Genomic DNA, 14166 nt, shown 5'->3' with positions numbered 1-14166 from the left:
GGGCTGCTGGGTGGAAATAGTTTCCGACATTTAGAACCAATTAATAATCCACTTTATTTTGTTGTACATATATACAGTATAGGCCCATATATATATGTTTTTTCTTGTCAGGATTCAAATTCAAAAATAGCAAATGTAGCAGATCTGCACATAAGCTCAAAACGTCTTGCGCTTGTGGATCTCCCTGATTGATGCTGTTTGTGTGGCGGTGTATATGATCAAGTAGGCGTTAGTTTACGGAAAAACAATAAATACAAAAATAAATATGAACACAAAAAGTTATAAGAGAGTTAGAAGATATAGGACCTTTCTTCCCAACAGCCGATTATTGATATGGTTATATATCAATAATCGGCAAAATTGATTCGTTTGATAATCCACCTAATCCAGTATCATATTTTTTCGCACATGTGCAAAAGTAATCCACAAGCTCACACCTATGTCACATGACTTGCATCATTGCGAGTCGTTGTAACTTAACTACCTGCTATTTTCGAGTCGTTGTAACTTAACTGCCTGCTATTTTTATGTATTTGTATAACCATTCCTTAATTAATCGTCGTTGTTGAGTCAAAACTCAGGAATGGACCAAAATCTGGTCAGCTTGACAACTCAGACCTCAGAAACTACATCTCCCAGAAGGCAGCAGCAAGATGGCTGCTCGTTACTTGATTAGGAGCACCTTAAAAGGAATGGAGGTTCAGTCATTCTCAAAAAACAAACAGATGCAAACATCAAAGACTACTCTTGGGTTCTACCTCCAAAGACGCCAATGGTCGGTGATGTTGTATTGTTTTATTTACACTTATGTATGCACTGCAGTAGCCTACTGTTAGTTGTGGTTAAAATCAGGCTAATTGTGAATAGTAGGTTAAACTGTTTCCGTTTGAAGTGGGGAAGGAACACATTAACACTGCAGTATTGCCTTCATTTCTGTTTGACAAGTTTAAAAGTACATGTTAAAATGATTTAAGAATTTGAAAGACTACTACAAATGTGGACAATTAATGTTAAGGTTTAAAATGCCTTTTTAAATTAGAGCTGATCTACAAGCTTAAAGTTCAGCTAATTTCTTTAACTACTTATTCAATGTCAAATGCTAGATGTCTTTACTCAATTATCCAAGCTTAAAGGGTAAAGTAATTAATAATTTGTTTAAAATGTTGACTTTAATAAGGCATGCATTGTTTAAACAACAATGACACATCAGCCCTATAGTAGCCCTTAATTCACTTGTACATTTAGTACAGTGGTTTTCAACCAGTGGTCTGGGAACCACCATGTGGTCCTTGAGGGGGTTCCAGGTGGTCCCTATAGCTAACTAATGGACCCTTATAGACTCTTGAGTGTAAAATGAAACCATTTCACACTCAAGAGTTACATTATTGTTAAACATCTGCATTACTAAATTTACAAGAAGTCTACATTCTCTTCTATCAATTCAAGAATTGACTCTTCCATCAATTCTTCTCTTCTTCGAAGAGAATAATTGTTATTTTGACCAACGCTTGCCAACGGCATGGAATTGTGTGTCAACGATAACAAAAATATTGTATACGTTTTGGGTCATCAAACGGTGGTCCATGGATCAATTGCCGAGTAAATAATGGGCCTTGATTTGAAAAGGCTTGAAAGTCACTGATTTAGCAGCCAACTATGTATCAATGGACACCTTATCGTCGACCATGACTGGACAATGCATGGAACTGGCTGCGTGTAACATTTGCCATAGTGCCCGTCGTCCTCACATATACCAGTCTGAACATCAAGCACACCACTTCACAATACACCAAACCAATAAGAAAACTACATTTTGAATGGCTATACGCAGGAGCCCTGGGTCTCCATCTATAAAGGACGGTGACCTCTTACCCAGAATGGACGTCTATACAAAGAACTGCTCAACAGGCAGCAGCTATACCAGTACATTTACTCAAGTAATGTGCCAGAGTTCATATTAGAGGCTTTTTTTAACTTTACTTGAGTTTCAACTGCAATACATCCAAGAGGCAAATATTTTACCTTCGACTACACTACATTTATTTGAAAACCTTACTGGATAATGTAACATTTCAGATTTATACAAAGCATATATACATTATTCAATTAAGACCTGTTTTATACGTCTTCTATTTGAAGCTTGTACGTCGACCATTTTCAAGTTGTTCTGAAAAGGTCTGAAGAAAAACTAAGTAGCCTACTTTTACTTTGGTAGCCTATACTTTAACTCTCTCTCGACGCAGATAGTTTAGCACTTTTGTTTTTAATTGCCAACAGAGCATTTCTACATTGTGGTAGCCTATTGCTTTACTTAATATAAATATACAAACGTAACATGTATAACTAAACTGTCTTATGAGTACTTGTTCCAGCAGTGTCAAAGAGCAGGTGCCAGGGCCTTGTGACCGGGGGTTGAGCAGCAGTGGAGATAATATAAGACCTTCTCAGAGCTCCACAGGCATCTCTTCAAGTGGCTGCGCTGACCTTCCACTGATGAAAGCCCTGTAAATGCTACTTTAACAATATCATGATGCCCTTTCTATATGAAAGGCAACGAACACTAAACCCAACAGCCAATGAAAGACCCTTTCTATATGAAAGGCATTAATGCACTTTGCACCCCGCAACGTACAGTACAGTGCACCCCGATTCCTCGGCCAATGAAAGACCCTTTTCTATTTGAAAGGCAACACACACACTGCATCCCTCAGCCAATGAAAGACCCTTTTCTATATGAAAGGCATTAATGCACTTTGCACCCCGCAGCCAATGAAGACCTGCAAAGAGAAGAGAGAATGTTTGAGTGCAGAGTCTGTGTGTGTGTGTGTGTGTGTGTGTGTGTGTGTGTGTGTGTGTGTGTGTGTGTGTGTGTGTGTGTGTGTGTGTGTGTGTGTGTGTGTGTGTGTGTGTGTGCTAAATTATTGATGACTGATCTAATTATTGATCACAGAGATGTATGAGATCCGAGATCTTAAAAGACGATGAACTTGCTGCCAGAATTAATGTGGCAAACTTTGATCCAAAGGGTGTGGGGGGTGGAGTCTAAAAACTTAAAGGTAAACTTAAAGTCTTGATCAATCTTTTACTTATAGCTTTACTTACTCACTTAGACTCTCCTGTTCTTATTGGAACATTGGGCCACAGTTTCCCTTCCATTTTCTCCAGTCTCTGGAGACGCTTCTTGCTCCGTGCCAGCTGAGCTGACACACATCTCACTTAGGTTTTACTTAGCTTAGCTGTCTGTTTCTCCATGTCTTCTTTGGCCTCCCTCTCTTCCTCCTTCCACCTTCTGGCATCCATCCAGTCCGTTGCCACACTTAACGCTCTCTCTCTCTCTTGGCAGTCGCAGTATGTGCCCATGCAGCCATTCTCCCATCAGAGACAATGTCAGACAGCGGTGCTATACCCCTGCCCTTCTCATCACCTCCTCACTGGTGATGTGATCTCTCCATGAGATCCTAAAAGATGGGTCTGAGGCATCGTCGGTGGACGACATCCAACGTGTTGGTGATGCGCTGCCTTTAACGCAAATACAAGTACATACATCTTACCTACTCTAAACTAAAGAAAGAAAACATGAACAGAATAGCTAACAGAAAAGGAAAGCCCACCCACCCTTACCATAGCAAGCTATACAGTATAGGCTGTTGTTGTCTCCACCAGGCCGAAGGCATGGGGAGAGAGTATGTTTTGCACTCCGTCCGTGTGTGTGTGTGTGTGTGTGTGTGTGTGTGTGCGTGTGTGTGTGTGTGTGTGTGTGTGTGTGTGTGTGAGTGTCCGTCCGTCCGTCCGTCCGTCCGTCCGTCCGTCCGTCCGTCCTTCCGTTACCAGCTAATCTCCGGCACCGTTGGCCCGATCCAAGCCAAAATTTGCACACACACTCCCTGGATGCCAACGATGAACCTCTGCCCCAAATATTCCTCAACGACCTGTTATAGCACCACCATCAGGCCGATCTAGGCAAAATACATTTATGTAGATTACTCGTACACATTTTATCCATACATCACACAATTCGGTATACACTATCTCCATGTGATCAACACGGATCTGCACCATTTCCCATCTTCCATCCTGATTGGCTAAGATTGGCTTCCAAAGCTCACATTGGTCCGTTTCTAACAAAATGCCACAAATCACATACGCAGTGTGCAATTTCCGTGACATTTTACACGCCCATAATAGCCCATATCGTACGGCATACTGTAGCACGCCGTTTTTCATCATTTTTGAGGATTTGAAAAGAATGGAGAAAAAAAAGACGATGGGTTATAGCCCATCGTTTTTAGATTTTTAGATTTTTTTTTTAATCCTCGTTTTTCATCATTTTTGACCATCCCACTAAGCAATAGCCGGCTATTAGACGTGCGTCTAAAAATGGGATAAAAAACGTCAGGATTTGAAAAGAATGGAAAAAAAAAGACGATGGGTTATAGCCCATCGTTTTTTGAATTTTTAAAAATATATAATATCCTCGTTTTTCATAATTTTGGACCATGGGCTATAGCCCATATCGTACGGCATACTATAGCACGCCGTTTTTCATCATTATTGAGGATTTTTAAAAAATGTAAAAAAAAAAAAAAAACGATTTTGAATTTTAGATTTTTTTTATTTTTTAATTTAAAAAAAAAGATAGCCTCGTTTCTCATCATTTTGGACCATGGGCTATATAGCCCATATCGTACGGCATACTATAGCACGCCGTTTTTCATCATTTTTGAGGATTTGGAAAAAAATGAAAAAAACGATGGGTTATAGCCCATGTTTTTTGAAAATTTGAAAAAAAAAGTTAGCCTCATTTCTCATCATTTTGGACCATGGGCTATAGCCCATATCGTACGGCATACTATAGCACGCCGTTTTTCATCATGTTTGAGGATTTGAAAAAAATGAAAAAATGATGGGTTATAGCCCATCGTGTTTTGAATTTTAGATTTTTTTTATTTTTTAATTCAAAAAAAAGATAGCCTCGTTTCTCATCATTTTGGACCATGGGCTATATAGCCCATATCGTACGGCATACTATAGCACGCCGTTTTTCATCATTTTTGAGGATTTGAAAAAAATGAAAAAATGAAAAAAACGATGGGTTATAGCCCATGTTTTTTGAAAATTTGAAAAAAAACGTTAGCCTCATTTCTCATCATTTTGGACCATGGGCTATAGCCCATATCGTACGGCATACTATAGCACGCCGTTTTTCATCATTTTTGAGGATTTGAAAAAAATGAAAAAATGAAAAAAAAGATGGGTTATAGCCCATGTTTTTTGAAAATTTGAAAAAAAAAAAGTTAGCCTCTTTTCTCATCATTTTGGACCATGGGCTATAGCCCATATCGTACGGCATACTATAGCACGCCGTTTTTCATCATTTTTGAGGATTTGAAAAAAATGAAAAAATGAAAAAAACGATGGGTTATAGCTCATGTTTTTTGAAATTTTGAAAAAAAAGGTTATCCTCGTTTCTCATCATTTTGGACCATGGGCTATAGCCCATATCGTACGGCATACTATAGCACGCCGTTTTTCATCATTTTTGAGGATTTGAAAAAAATGAAAAAATGAAAAAAACGATGGGTTATAGCCCATGTTTTTTGAAATTTTGAAAAATAAAGTTAGCCTCGTTTCTCATCATTTTGGACCATGGGCTATTGCCCATATCGTACGGCATACTATAGCACGCCGTTTTTCATAATTTCTGAGGATTTGAAAAAAATGAAAAAATAAAAAAAACGATGGGTTATAGCCCATGTTTTTGGAAAATTTGAAAAAAATAGTTAGCCTCGTTTCTCATCATTTTGGACCATGGGCTATAGCCCATATCATACGGCATACTATAGCACACCGTTTTTCATCATTTTTGAGGATTTAAAAAAAAAGAAAAAAAGAAAAAAACGATGGGTTATAGCCCATGTTTTTTGAAATTTTGAAAAATAAAGTTAGCCTCGTTTCTCATCATTTTGGACCATGGGCTATTGCCCATATCGTACGGCATACTATAGCACGCCGTTTTTCATAATTTCTGAGGATTTGAAAAAAATGAAAAAATAAAAAAAACGATGGGTTATAGCCCATGTTTTTTGAAATTTTGAAAAATAAAGTTAGCCTCGTTTCTCATCATTTTGGACCATGGGCTATTGCCCATATCGTACGGCATACTATAGCACGCCGTTTTTCATAATTTCTGAGGATTTGAAAAAAATGAAAAAATAAAAAAAACGATGGGTTATAGCCCATGTTTTTGGAAATTTTGAAAAAAATAGTTAGCCTCGTTTCTCATCATTTTGGACCATGGGCTATAGCCCATATCATACGGCATACTATAGCACGCCGTTTTTCATCATTTTTGAGGATTTAAAAAAAAAGAAAAAAAGAAAAAAACGATGGGTTATAGCCCATGTTTTTTGAAATTTTGAAAAAAAAAAGTTATCCTCGTTTCTCATCATTTTGGACCATGGGCTATAGCCCATATCGTACGGCATACTATAGCACGCCGTTTTTCATCATTATAAAGGATTTTAAAAAAATGAAAAAATGAAAAAAAAGATGGGTTATAGCCCATGTTTTTTGAAAATTTGAAAAAAAAAAAGTTAGCCTCTTTTCTCATCATTTTGGACCATGGGCTATAGCCCATATCGTACGGCATACTATAGCACGCCGTTTTTCATCATTTTTGAGGATTTGAAAAAAATGAAAAAATGAAAAAAACGATGGGTTATAGCTCATGTTTTTTGAAATTTTGAAAAAAAAGGTTATCCTCGTTTCTCATCATTTTGGACCATGGGCTATAGCCCATATCGTACGGCATACTATAGCACGCCGTTTTTCATCATTTTTGAGGATTTGAAAAAAATGAAAAAATGAAAAAGAACGATGGGTTATAGCCCATGTTTTTTGAAATTTTGAAAAATAAAGTTAGCCTCGTTTCTCATCATTTTGGACCATGGGCTATTGCCCATATCGTACGGCATACTATAGCACGCCGTTTTTCATAATTTCTGAGGATTTGAAAAAAATGAAAAAATAAAAAAAACGATGGGTTATAGCCCATGTTTTTGGAAAATTTGAAAAAAATAGTTAGCCTCGTTTCTCATCATTTTGGACCATGGGCTATAGCCCATATCATACGGCATACTATAGCACGCCGTTTTTCATCATTTTTGAGGATTTAAAAAAAATGAAAAAATGAAAAAAACGATGGGTTATAGCCCATGTTTTTTGAAATTTTGAAAAAAAAAAAGTTAGCCTCTTTTCTCATCATTTTGGACCATGGGCTATAGCCCATATCGTACGGCATACTATAGCACGCCGTTTTTCATCATTTTTGAGGATTTGAAAAAAATGAAAAAATGAAAAAAACGATGGGTTATAGCTCATGTTTTTTGAAATTTTGAAAAAAAAGGTTATCCTCGTTTCTCATCATTTTGGACCATGGGCTATAGCCCATATCGTACGGCATACTATAGCACGCCGTTTTTCATCATTTTTGAGGATTTGAAAAAAATGAAAAAATGAAAAAAACGATGGGTTATAGCCCATGTTTTTTGAAATTTTGAAAAATAAAGTTAGCCTCGTTTCTCATCATTTTGGACCATGGGCTATTGCCCATATCGTACGGCATACTATAGCACGCCGTTTTTCATAATTTCTGAGGATTTGAAAAAAATGAAAAAATAAAAAAAACGATGGGTTATAGCCCATGTTTTTGGAAAATTTGAAAAAAATAGTTAGCCTCGTTTCTCATCATTTTGGACCATGGGCTATAGCCCATATCATACGGCATACTATAGCACGCCGTTTTTCATCATTTTTGAGGATTTAAAAAAAAAGAAAAAAAGAAAAAAACGATGGGTTATAGCCCATGTTTTTTGAAATTTTGAAAAATAAAGTTAGCCTCGTTTCTCATCATTTTGGACCATGGGCTATTGCCCATATCGTACGGCATACTATAGCACGCCGTTTTTCATAATTTCTGAGGATTTGAAAAAAATGAAAAAATAAAAAAAACGATGGGTTATAGCCCATGTTTTTTGAAATTTTGAAAAATAAAGTTAGCCTCGTTTCTCATCATTTTGGACCATGGGCTATTGCCCATATCGTACGGCATACTATAGCACGCCGTTTTTCATAATTTCTGAGGATTTGAAAAAAATGAAAAAATAAAAAAAACGATGGGTTATAGCCCATGTTTTTGGAAATTTTGAAAAAAATAGTTAGCCTCGTTTCTCATCATTTTGGACCATGGGCTATAGCCCATATCGTACGGCATACTATAGCACGCCGTTTTTCATCATTATAAAGGATTTTAAAAAAATGAAAAAATGAAAAAAAAGATGGGTTATAGCCCATGTTTTTTGAAAATTTGAAAAAAAAAAAGTTAGCCTCTTTTCTCATCATTTTGGACCATGGGCTATAGCCCATATCGTACGGCATACTATAGCACGCCGTTTTTCATCATTTTTGAGGATTTGAAAAAAATGAAAAAATGAAAAAAACGATGGGTTATAGCTCATGTTTTTTGAAATTTTGAAAAAAAAGGTTATCCTCGTTTCTCATCATTTTGGACCATGGGCTATAGCCCATATCGTACGGCATACTATAGCACGCCGTTTTTCATCATTTTTGAGGATTTGAAAAAAATGAAAAAATGAAAAAAACGATGGGTTATAGCCCATGTTTTTTGAAATTTTGAAAAATAAAGTTAGCCTCGTTTCTCATCATTTTGGACCATGGGCTATTGCCCATATCGTACGGCATACTATAGCACGCCGTTTTTCATAATTTCTGAGGATTTGAAAAAAATGAAAAAATAAAAAAAACGATGGGTTATAGCCCATGTTTTTGGAAAATTTGAAAAAAATAGTTAGCCTCGTTTCTCATCATTTTGGACCATGGGCTATAGCCCATATCATACGGCATACTATAGCACGCCGTTTTTCATCATTTTTGAGGATTTAAAAAAAAAGAAAAAAAGAAAAAAACGATGGGTTATAGCCCATGTTTTTTGAAATTTTGAAAAATAAAGTTAGCCTCGTTTCTCATCATTTTGGACCATGGGCTATTGCCCATATCGTACGGCATACTATAGCACGCCGTTTTTCATAATTTCTGAGGATTTGAAAAAAATGAAAAAATAAAAAAAACGATGGGTTATAGCCCATGTTTTTTGAAATTTTGAAAAATAAAGTTAGCCTCGTTTCTCATCATTTTGGACCATGGGCTATTGCCCATATCGTACGGCATACTATAGCACGCCGTTTTTCATAATTTCTGAGGATTTGAAAAAAATGAAAAAATAAAAAAAACGATGGGTTATAGCCCATGTTTTTGGAAAATTTGAAAAAAATAGTTAGCCTCGTTTCTCATCATTTTGGACCATGGGCTATAGCCCATATCATACGGCATACTATAGCACGCCGTTTTTCATCATTTTTGAGGATTTAAAAAAAAAGAAAAAAAGAAAAAAACGATGGGTTATAGCCCATGTTTTTTGAAATTTTGAAAAATAAAGTTAGCCTCGTTTCTCATCATTTTGGACCATGGGCTATTGCCCATATCGTACGGCATACTATAGCACGCCGTTTTTCATAATTTCTGAGGATTTGAAAAAAATGAAAAAATAAAAAAAACGATGGGTTATAGCCCATGTTTTTTGAAATTTTGAAAAATAAAGTTAGCCTCGTTTCTCATCATTTTGGACCATGGGCTATTGCCCATATCGTACGGCATACTATAGCACGCCGTTTTTCATAATTTCTGAGGATTTGAAAAAAATGAAAAAATAAAAAAAACGATGGGTTATAGCCCATGTTTTTGGAAATTTTGAAAAAAATAGTTAGCCTCGTTTCTCATCATTTTGGACCATGGGCTATAGCCCATATCGTACGGCATACTATAGCACGCCGTTTTTCATCATTATAAAGGATTTTAAAAAAATGAAAAAATGAAAAAAAAGATGGGTTATAGCCCATGTTTTTTGAAAATTTGAAAAAAAAAAGTTAGCCTCTTTTCTCATCATTTTGGACCATGGGCTATAGCCCATATCGTACGGCATACTATAGCACGCCGTTTTTCATCATTTTTGAGGATTTGAAAAAAATGAAAAAATGAAAAAAACGATGGGTTATAGCTCATGTTTTTTGAAATTTTGAAAAAAAAGGTTATCCTCGTTTCTCATCATTTTGGACCATGGGCTATAGCCCATATCGTACGGCATACTATAGCACGCCGTTTTTCATCATTTTTGAGGATTTGAAAAAAATGAAAAAATGAAAAAAACGATGGGTTATAGCCCATGTTTTTTGAAATTTTGAAAAATAAAGTTAGCCTCGTTTCTCATCATTTTGGACCATGGGCTATTGCCCATATCGTACGGCATACTATAGCACGCCGTTTTTCATAATTTCTGAGGATTTGAAAAAAATGAAAAAATAAAAAAAACGATGGGTTATAGCCCATGTTTTTGGAAAATTTGAAAAAAATAGTTAGCCTCGTTTCTCATCATTTTGGACCATGGGCTATAGCCCATATCATACGGCATACTATAGCACGCCGTTTTTCATCATTTTTGAGGATTTAAAAAAAAAGAAAAAAAGAAAAAAACGATGGGTTATAGCCCATGTTTTTTGAAATTTTGAAAAATAAAGTTAGCCTCGTTTCTCATCATTTTGGACCATGGGCTATTGCCCATATCGTACGGCATACTATAGCACGCCGTTTTTCATAATTTCTGAGGATTTGAAAAAAATGAAAAAATAAAAAAAACGATGGGTTATAGCCCATGTTTTTTGAAATTTTGAAAAATAAAGTTAGCCTCGTTTCTCATCATTTTGGACCATGGGCTATTGCCCATATCGTACGGCATACTATAGCACGCCGTTTTTCATAATTTCTGAGGATTTGAAAAAAATGAAAAAATAAAAAAAACGATGGGTTATAGCCCATGTTTTTGGAAATTTTGAAAAAAATAGTTAGCCTCGTTTCTCATCATTTTGGACCATGGGCTATAGCCCATATCATACGGCATACTATAGCACGCCGTTTTTCATCATTTTTGAGGATTTAAAAAAAAAGAAAAAAAGAAAAAAACGATGGGTTATAGCCCATGTTTTTTGAAATTTTGAAAAAAAAAAGTTATCCTCGTTTCTCATCATTTTGGACCATGGGCTATAGCCCATATCGTACGGCATACTATAGCACGCCGTTTTTCATCATTATAAAGGATTTTTAAAAAATGTTAAAAAAAAACAAAAAAAAAACGATGGGTTATAGCCCATCGTGTTTTGAATTTTAGATTTTTTTTATTTTTTTATTCAAAAAAAAGATAGCCTCGTTTCTCATCATTTTGGACCATGGGCTATATAGCCCATATCGTACGGCATACTATAGCACGCCGTTTTTCATCATTTTTGAGGATTTGAAAAAAATGAAAAAATGAAAAAAACGATGGGTTATAGCCCATGTTTTTGGAAATTTTGAAAAAAATAGTTAGCCTCGTTTCTCATCATTTTGGACCATGGGCTATAGCCCATATCATACGGCATACTATAGCACGCCGTTTTTCATCATTTTTGAGGATTTAAAAAAAAAGAAAAAAAGAAAAAAACGATGGGTTATAGCCCATGTTTTTTGAAATTTTGAAAAAAAAAAGTTATCCTCGTTTCTCATCATTTTGGACCATGGGCTATAGCCCATATCGTACGGCATACTATAGCACGCCGTTTTTCATCATTATAAAGGATTTTTAAAAAATGTTAAAAAAAAAAAAAAAAAAAAACGATGGGTTATAGCCCATCGTGTTTTGAATTTTAGATTTTTTTTATTTTTTTATTCAAAAAAAAGATAGCCTCGTTTCTCATCATTTTGGACCATGGGCTATATAGCCCATATCGTACGGCATACTATAGCACGCCGTTTTTCATCATTTTTGAGGATTTGAAAAAAATGAAAAAATGAAAAAAACGATAGGTTATATGTTTTTTGAAAATTTGAAAAAAAAAGTTAGCCTCATTTCTCATCATTTTGGACCATGGGCTATAGCCCATATCGTACGGCATACTATAGCACGCCGTTTTTCATCATTTTTGAGGATTTGAAAAAAATGAAAAAATGAAAAAAACGATGGGTTATAGCCCATGTTTTTTGAAATTTTGAAAAAAAAAAGTTAGCCTCTTTTCTCATCATTTTGGACCATGGGCTATAGCCCATATCGTACAGCATACTATAGCACGCCGTTTTTCATCATTTTTGAGGATTTGAAAAAAATGAAAAAAAGAAAAAAACGATGGGTTATAGCCCATGTTTTTTGAAATTTTGAAAAAAAAAGTTAGCCTCATTTCTCATCATTTTGGACCATGGGCTATAGCCCATATCGTACGGCATACTATAGCACGCCGTTTTTCATCATTATAAAGGATTTTTAAAAAATGTTAAAAAAAAAAAAAAAAAAAACGATGGGTTATAGCCCATCGTGTTTTGAATTTTAGATTTTTTTATTTTTTAATTCAAAAAAAAGATAGCCTCGTTTCTCATCATTTTGGACCATGGGCTATATAGCCCATATCGTACGGCATACTATAGCACGCCGTTTTTCATCATTTTTGAGGATTTGAAAAAAATGAAAAAATGAAAAAAACGATAGGTTATATGTTTTTTGAAAATTTGAAAAAAAAAGTTAGCCTCATTTCTCATCATTTTGGACCATGGGCTATAGCCCATATCGTACGGCATACTATAGCACGCCGTTTTTCATCATTTTTGAGGATTTGAAAAAAATGAAAAAATGAAAAAAACGATGGGTTATAGCCCATGTTTTTTGAAATTTTGAAAAAAAAAAGTTAGCCTCTTTTCTCATCATTTTGGACCATGGGCTATAGCCCATATCGTACAGCATACTATAGCACGCCGTTTTTCATCATTTTTGAGGATTTGAAAAAAATGAAAAAATGAAAAAAACGATGGGTTATAGCCCATGTTTTTTGAAAATTTGAAAAAAAAAGTTAGCCTTATTTCTCATCATTTTGGACCATGGGCTATAGCCCATATCGTACGGCATACTATAGCACGCCGTTTTTCATCATTTTTGAGGATTTGAAAAAAATGAAAAAATGAAAAAAACGATAGGTTATATGTTTTTTGAAAATTTGAAAAAAAAAGTTAGCCTCATTTCTCATCATTTTGGACCATGGGCTATAGCCCATATCGTACGGCATACTATAGCACGCCGTTTTTCATCATTTTTGAGGATTTGAAAAAAATGAAAAAATGAAAAAAACGATGGGTTATAGCCCATGTTTTTTGAAATTTTGAAAAAAAAAAGTTAGCCTCTTTTCTCATCATTTTGGACCATGGGCTATAGCCCATATCGTACAGCATACTATAGCACGCCGTTTTTCATCATTTTTGAGGATTTTAAAAAAATTAAAAAATGAAAAAAACGATGGGTTATAGCCCATGTTTTTTGAAAATTTGAAAAAAAAAGTTAGCCTCATTTCTCATCATTTTGGACCATGGGCTATAGCCCATATCGTACGGCATACTATAGCACGCCGTTTTTCATCATTTTTGAGGATTTGAAAAAAATGAAAAAATGAAAAAAAAGATGGGTTATAGCCCATGTTTTTTGAAATTTTGAAAAAAAAAGTTAGCCTCTTTTCTCATCATTTTGGACCATGGGCTATAGCCCATATCGTACAGCATACTATAGCACGCCGTTTTTCATCATTTTTGAGGATTTGAAAAAAATGAAAAAAACGATGGGTTATAGCCCATGTTTTTTGAAAATTTGAAAAAAAAAGTTAGCCTCTTTTCTCATCATTTTGGACCATGGGCTATAGCCCATATCGTACAGCATACTATAGCACGCCGTTTTTCATCATTTTTGAGGATTTGAAAAAAATGAAAAAATGAAAAAAACGATGGGTTATAGCCCATGTTTTTTGAAAATTTGGAAAAAAAAGTTAGCCTCATTTCTCATCATTTTGGACCATGGGCTATAGCCCATATCGTACGGCATACTATAGCACGCCGTTTTTCATCATTTTTGAGGATTTGAAAAAAATGAAAAAATGAAAAAAAACGATGGGTTATAGCTCATGTTTTTTGAAATTTTGAAAAAAAAGGTTATCCTCGTTTCTCATCATTTTGGACCATGGGCTATAGCCC

The sequence above is a fragment of the Protomyctophum bolini genome (assembly GCF_963924005.1).
Source record: "Protomyctophum bolini genome assembly, chromosome: 11".
NCBI lineage: Eukaryota > Metazoa > Chordata > Actinopteri > Myctophiformes > Myctophidae > Protomyctophum > Protomyctophum bolini.
The sequence above is the reverse complement of the archived record's forward strand: the minus strand, read 5'-3'. Positions refer to the sequence as shown.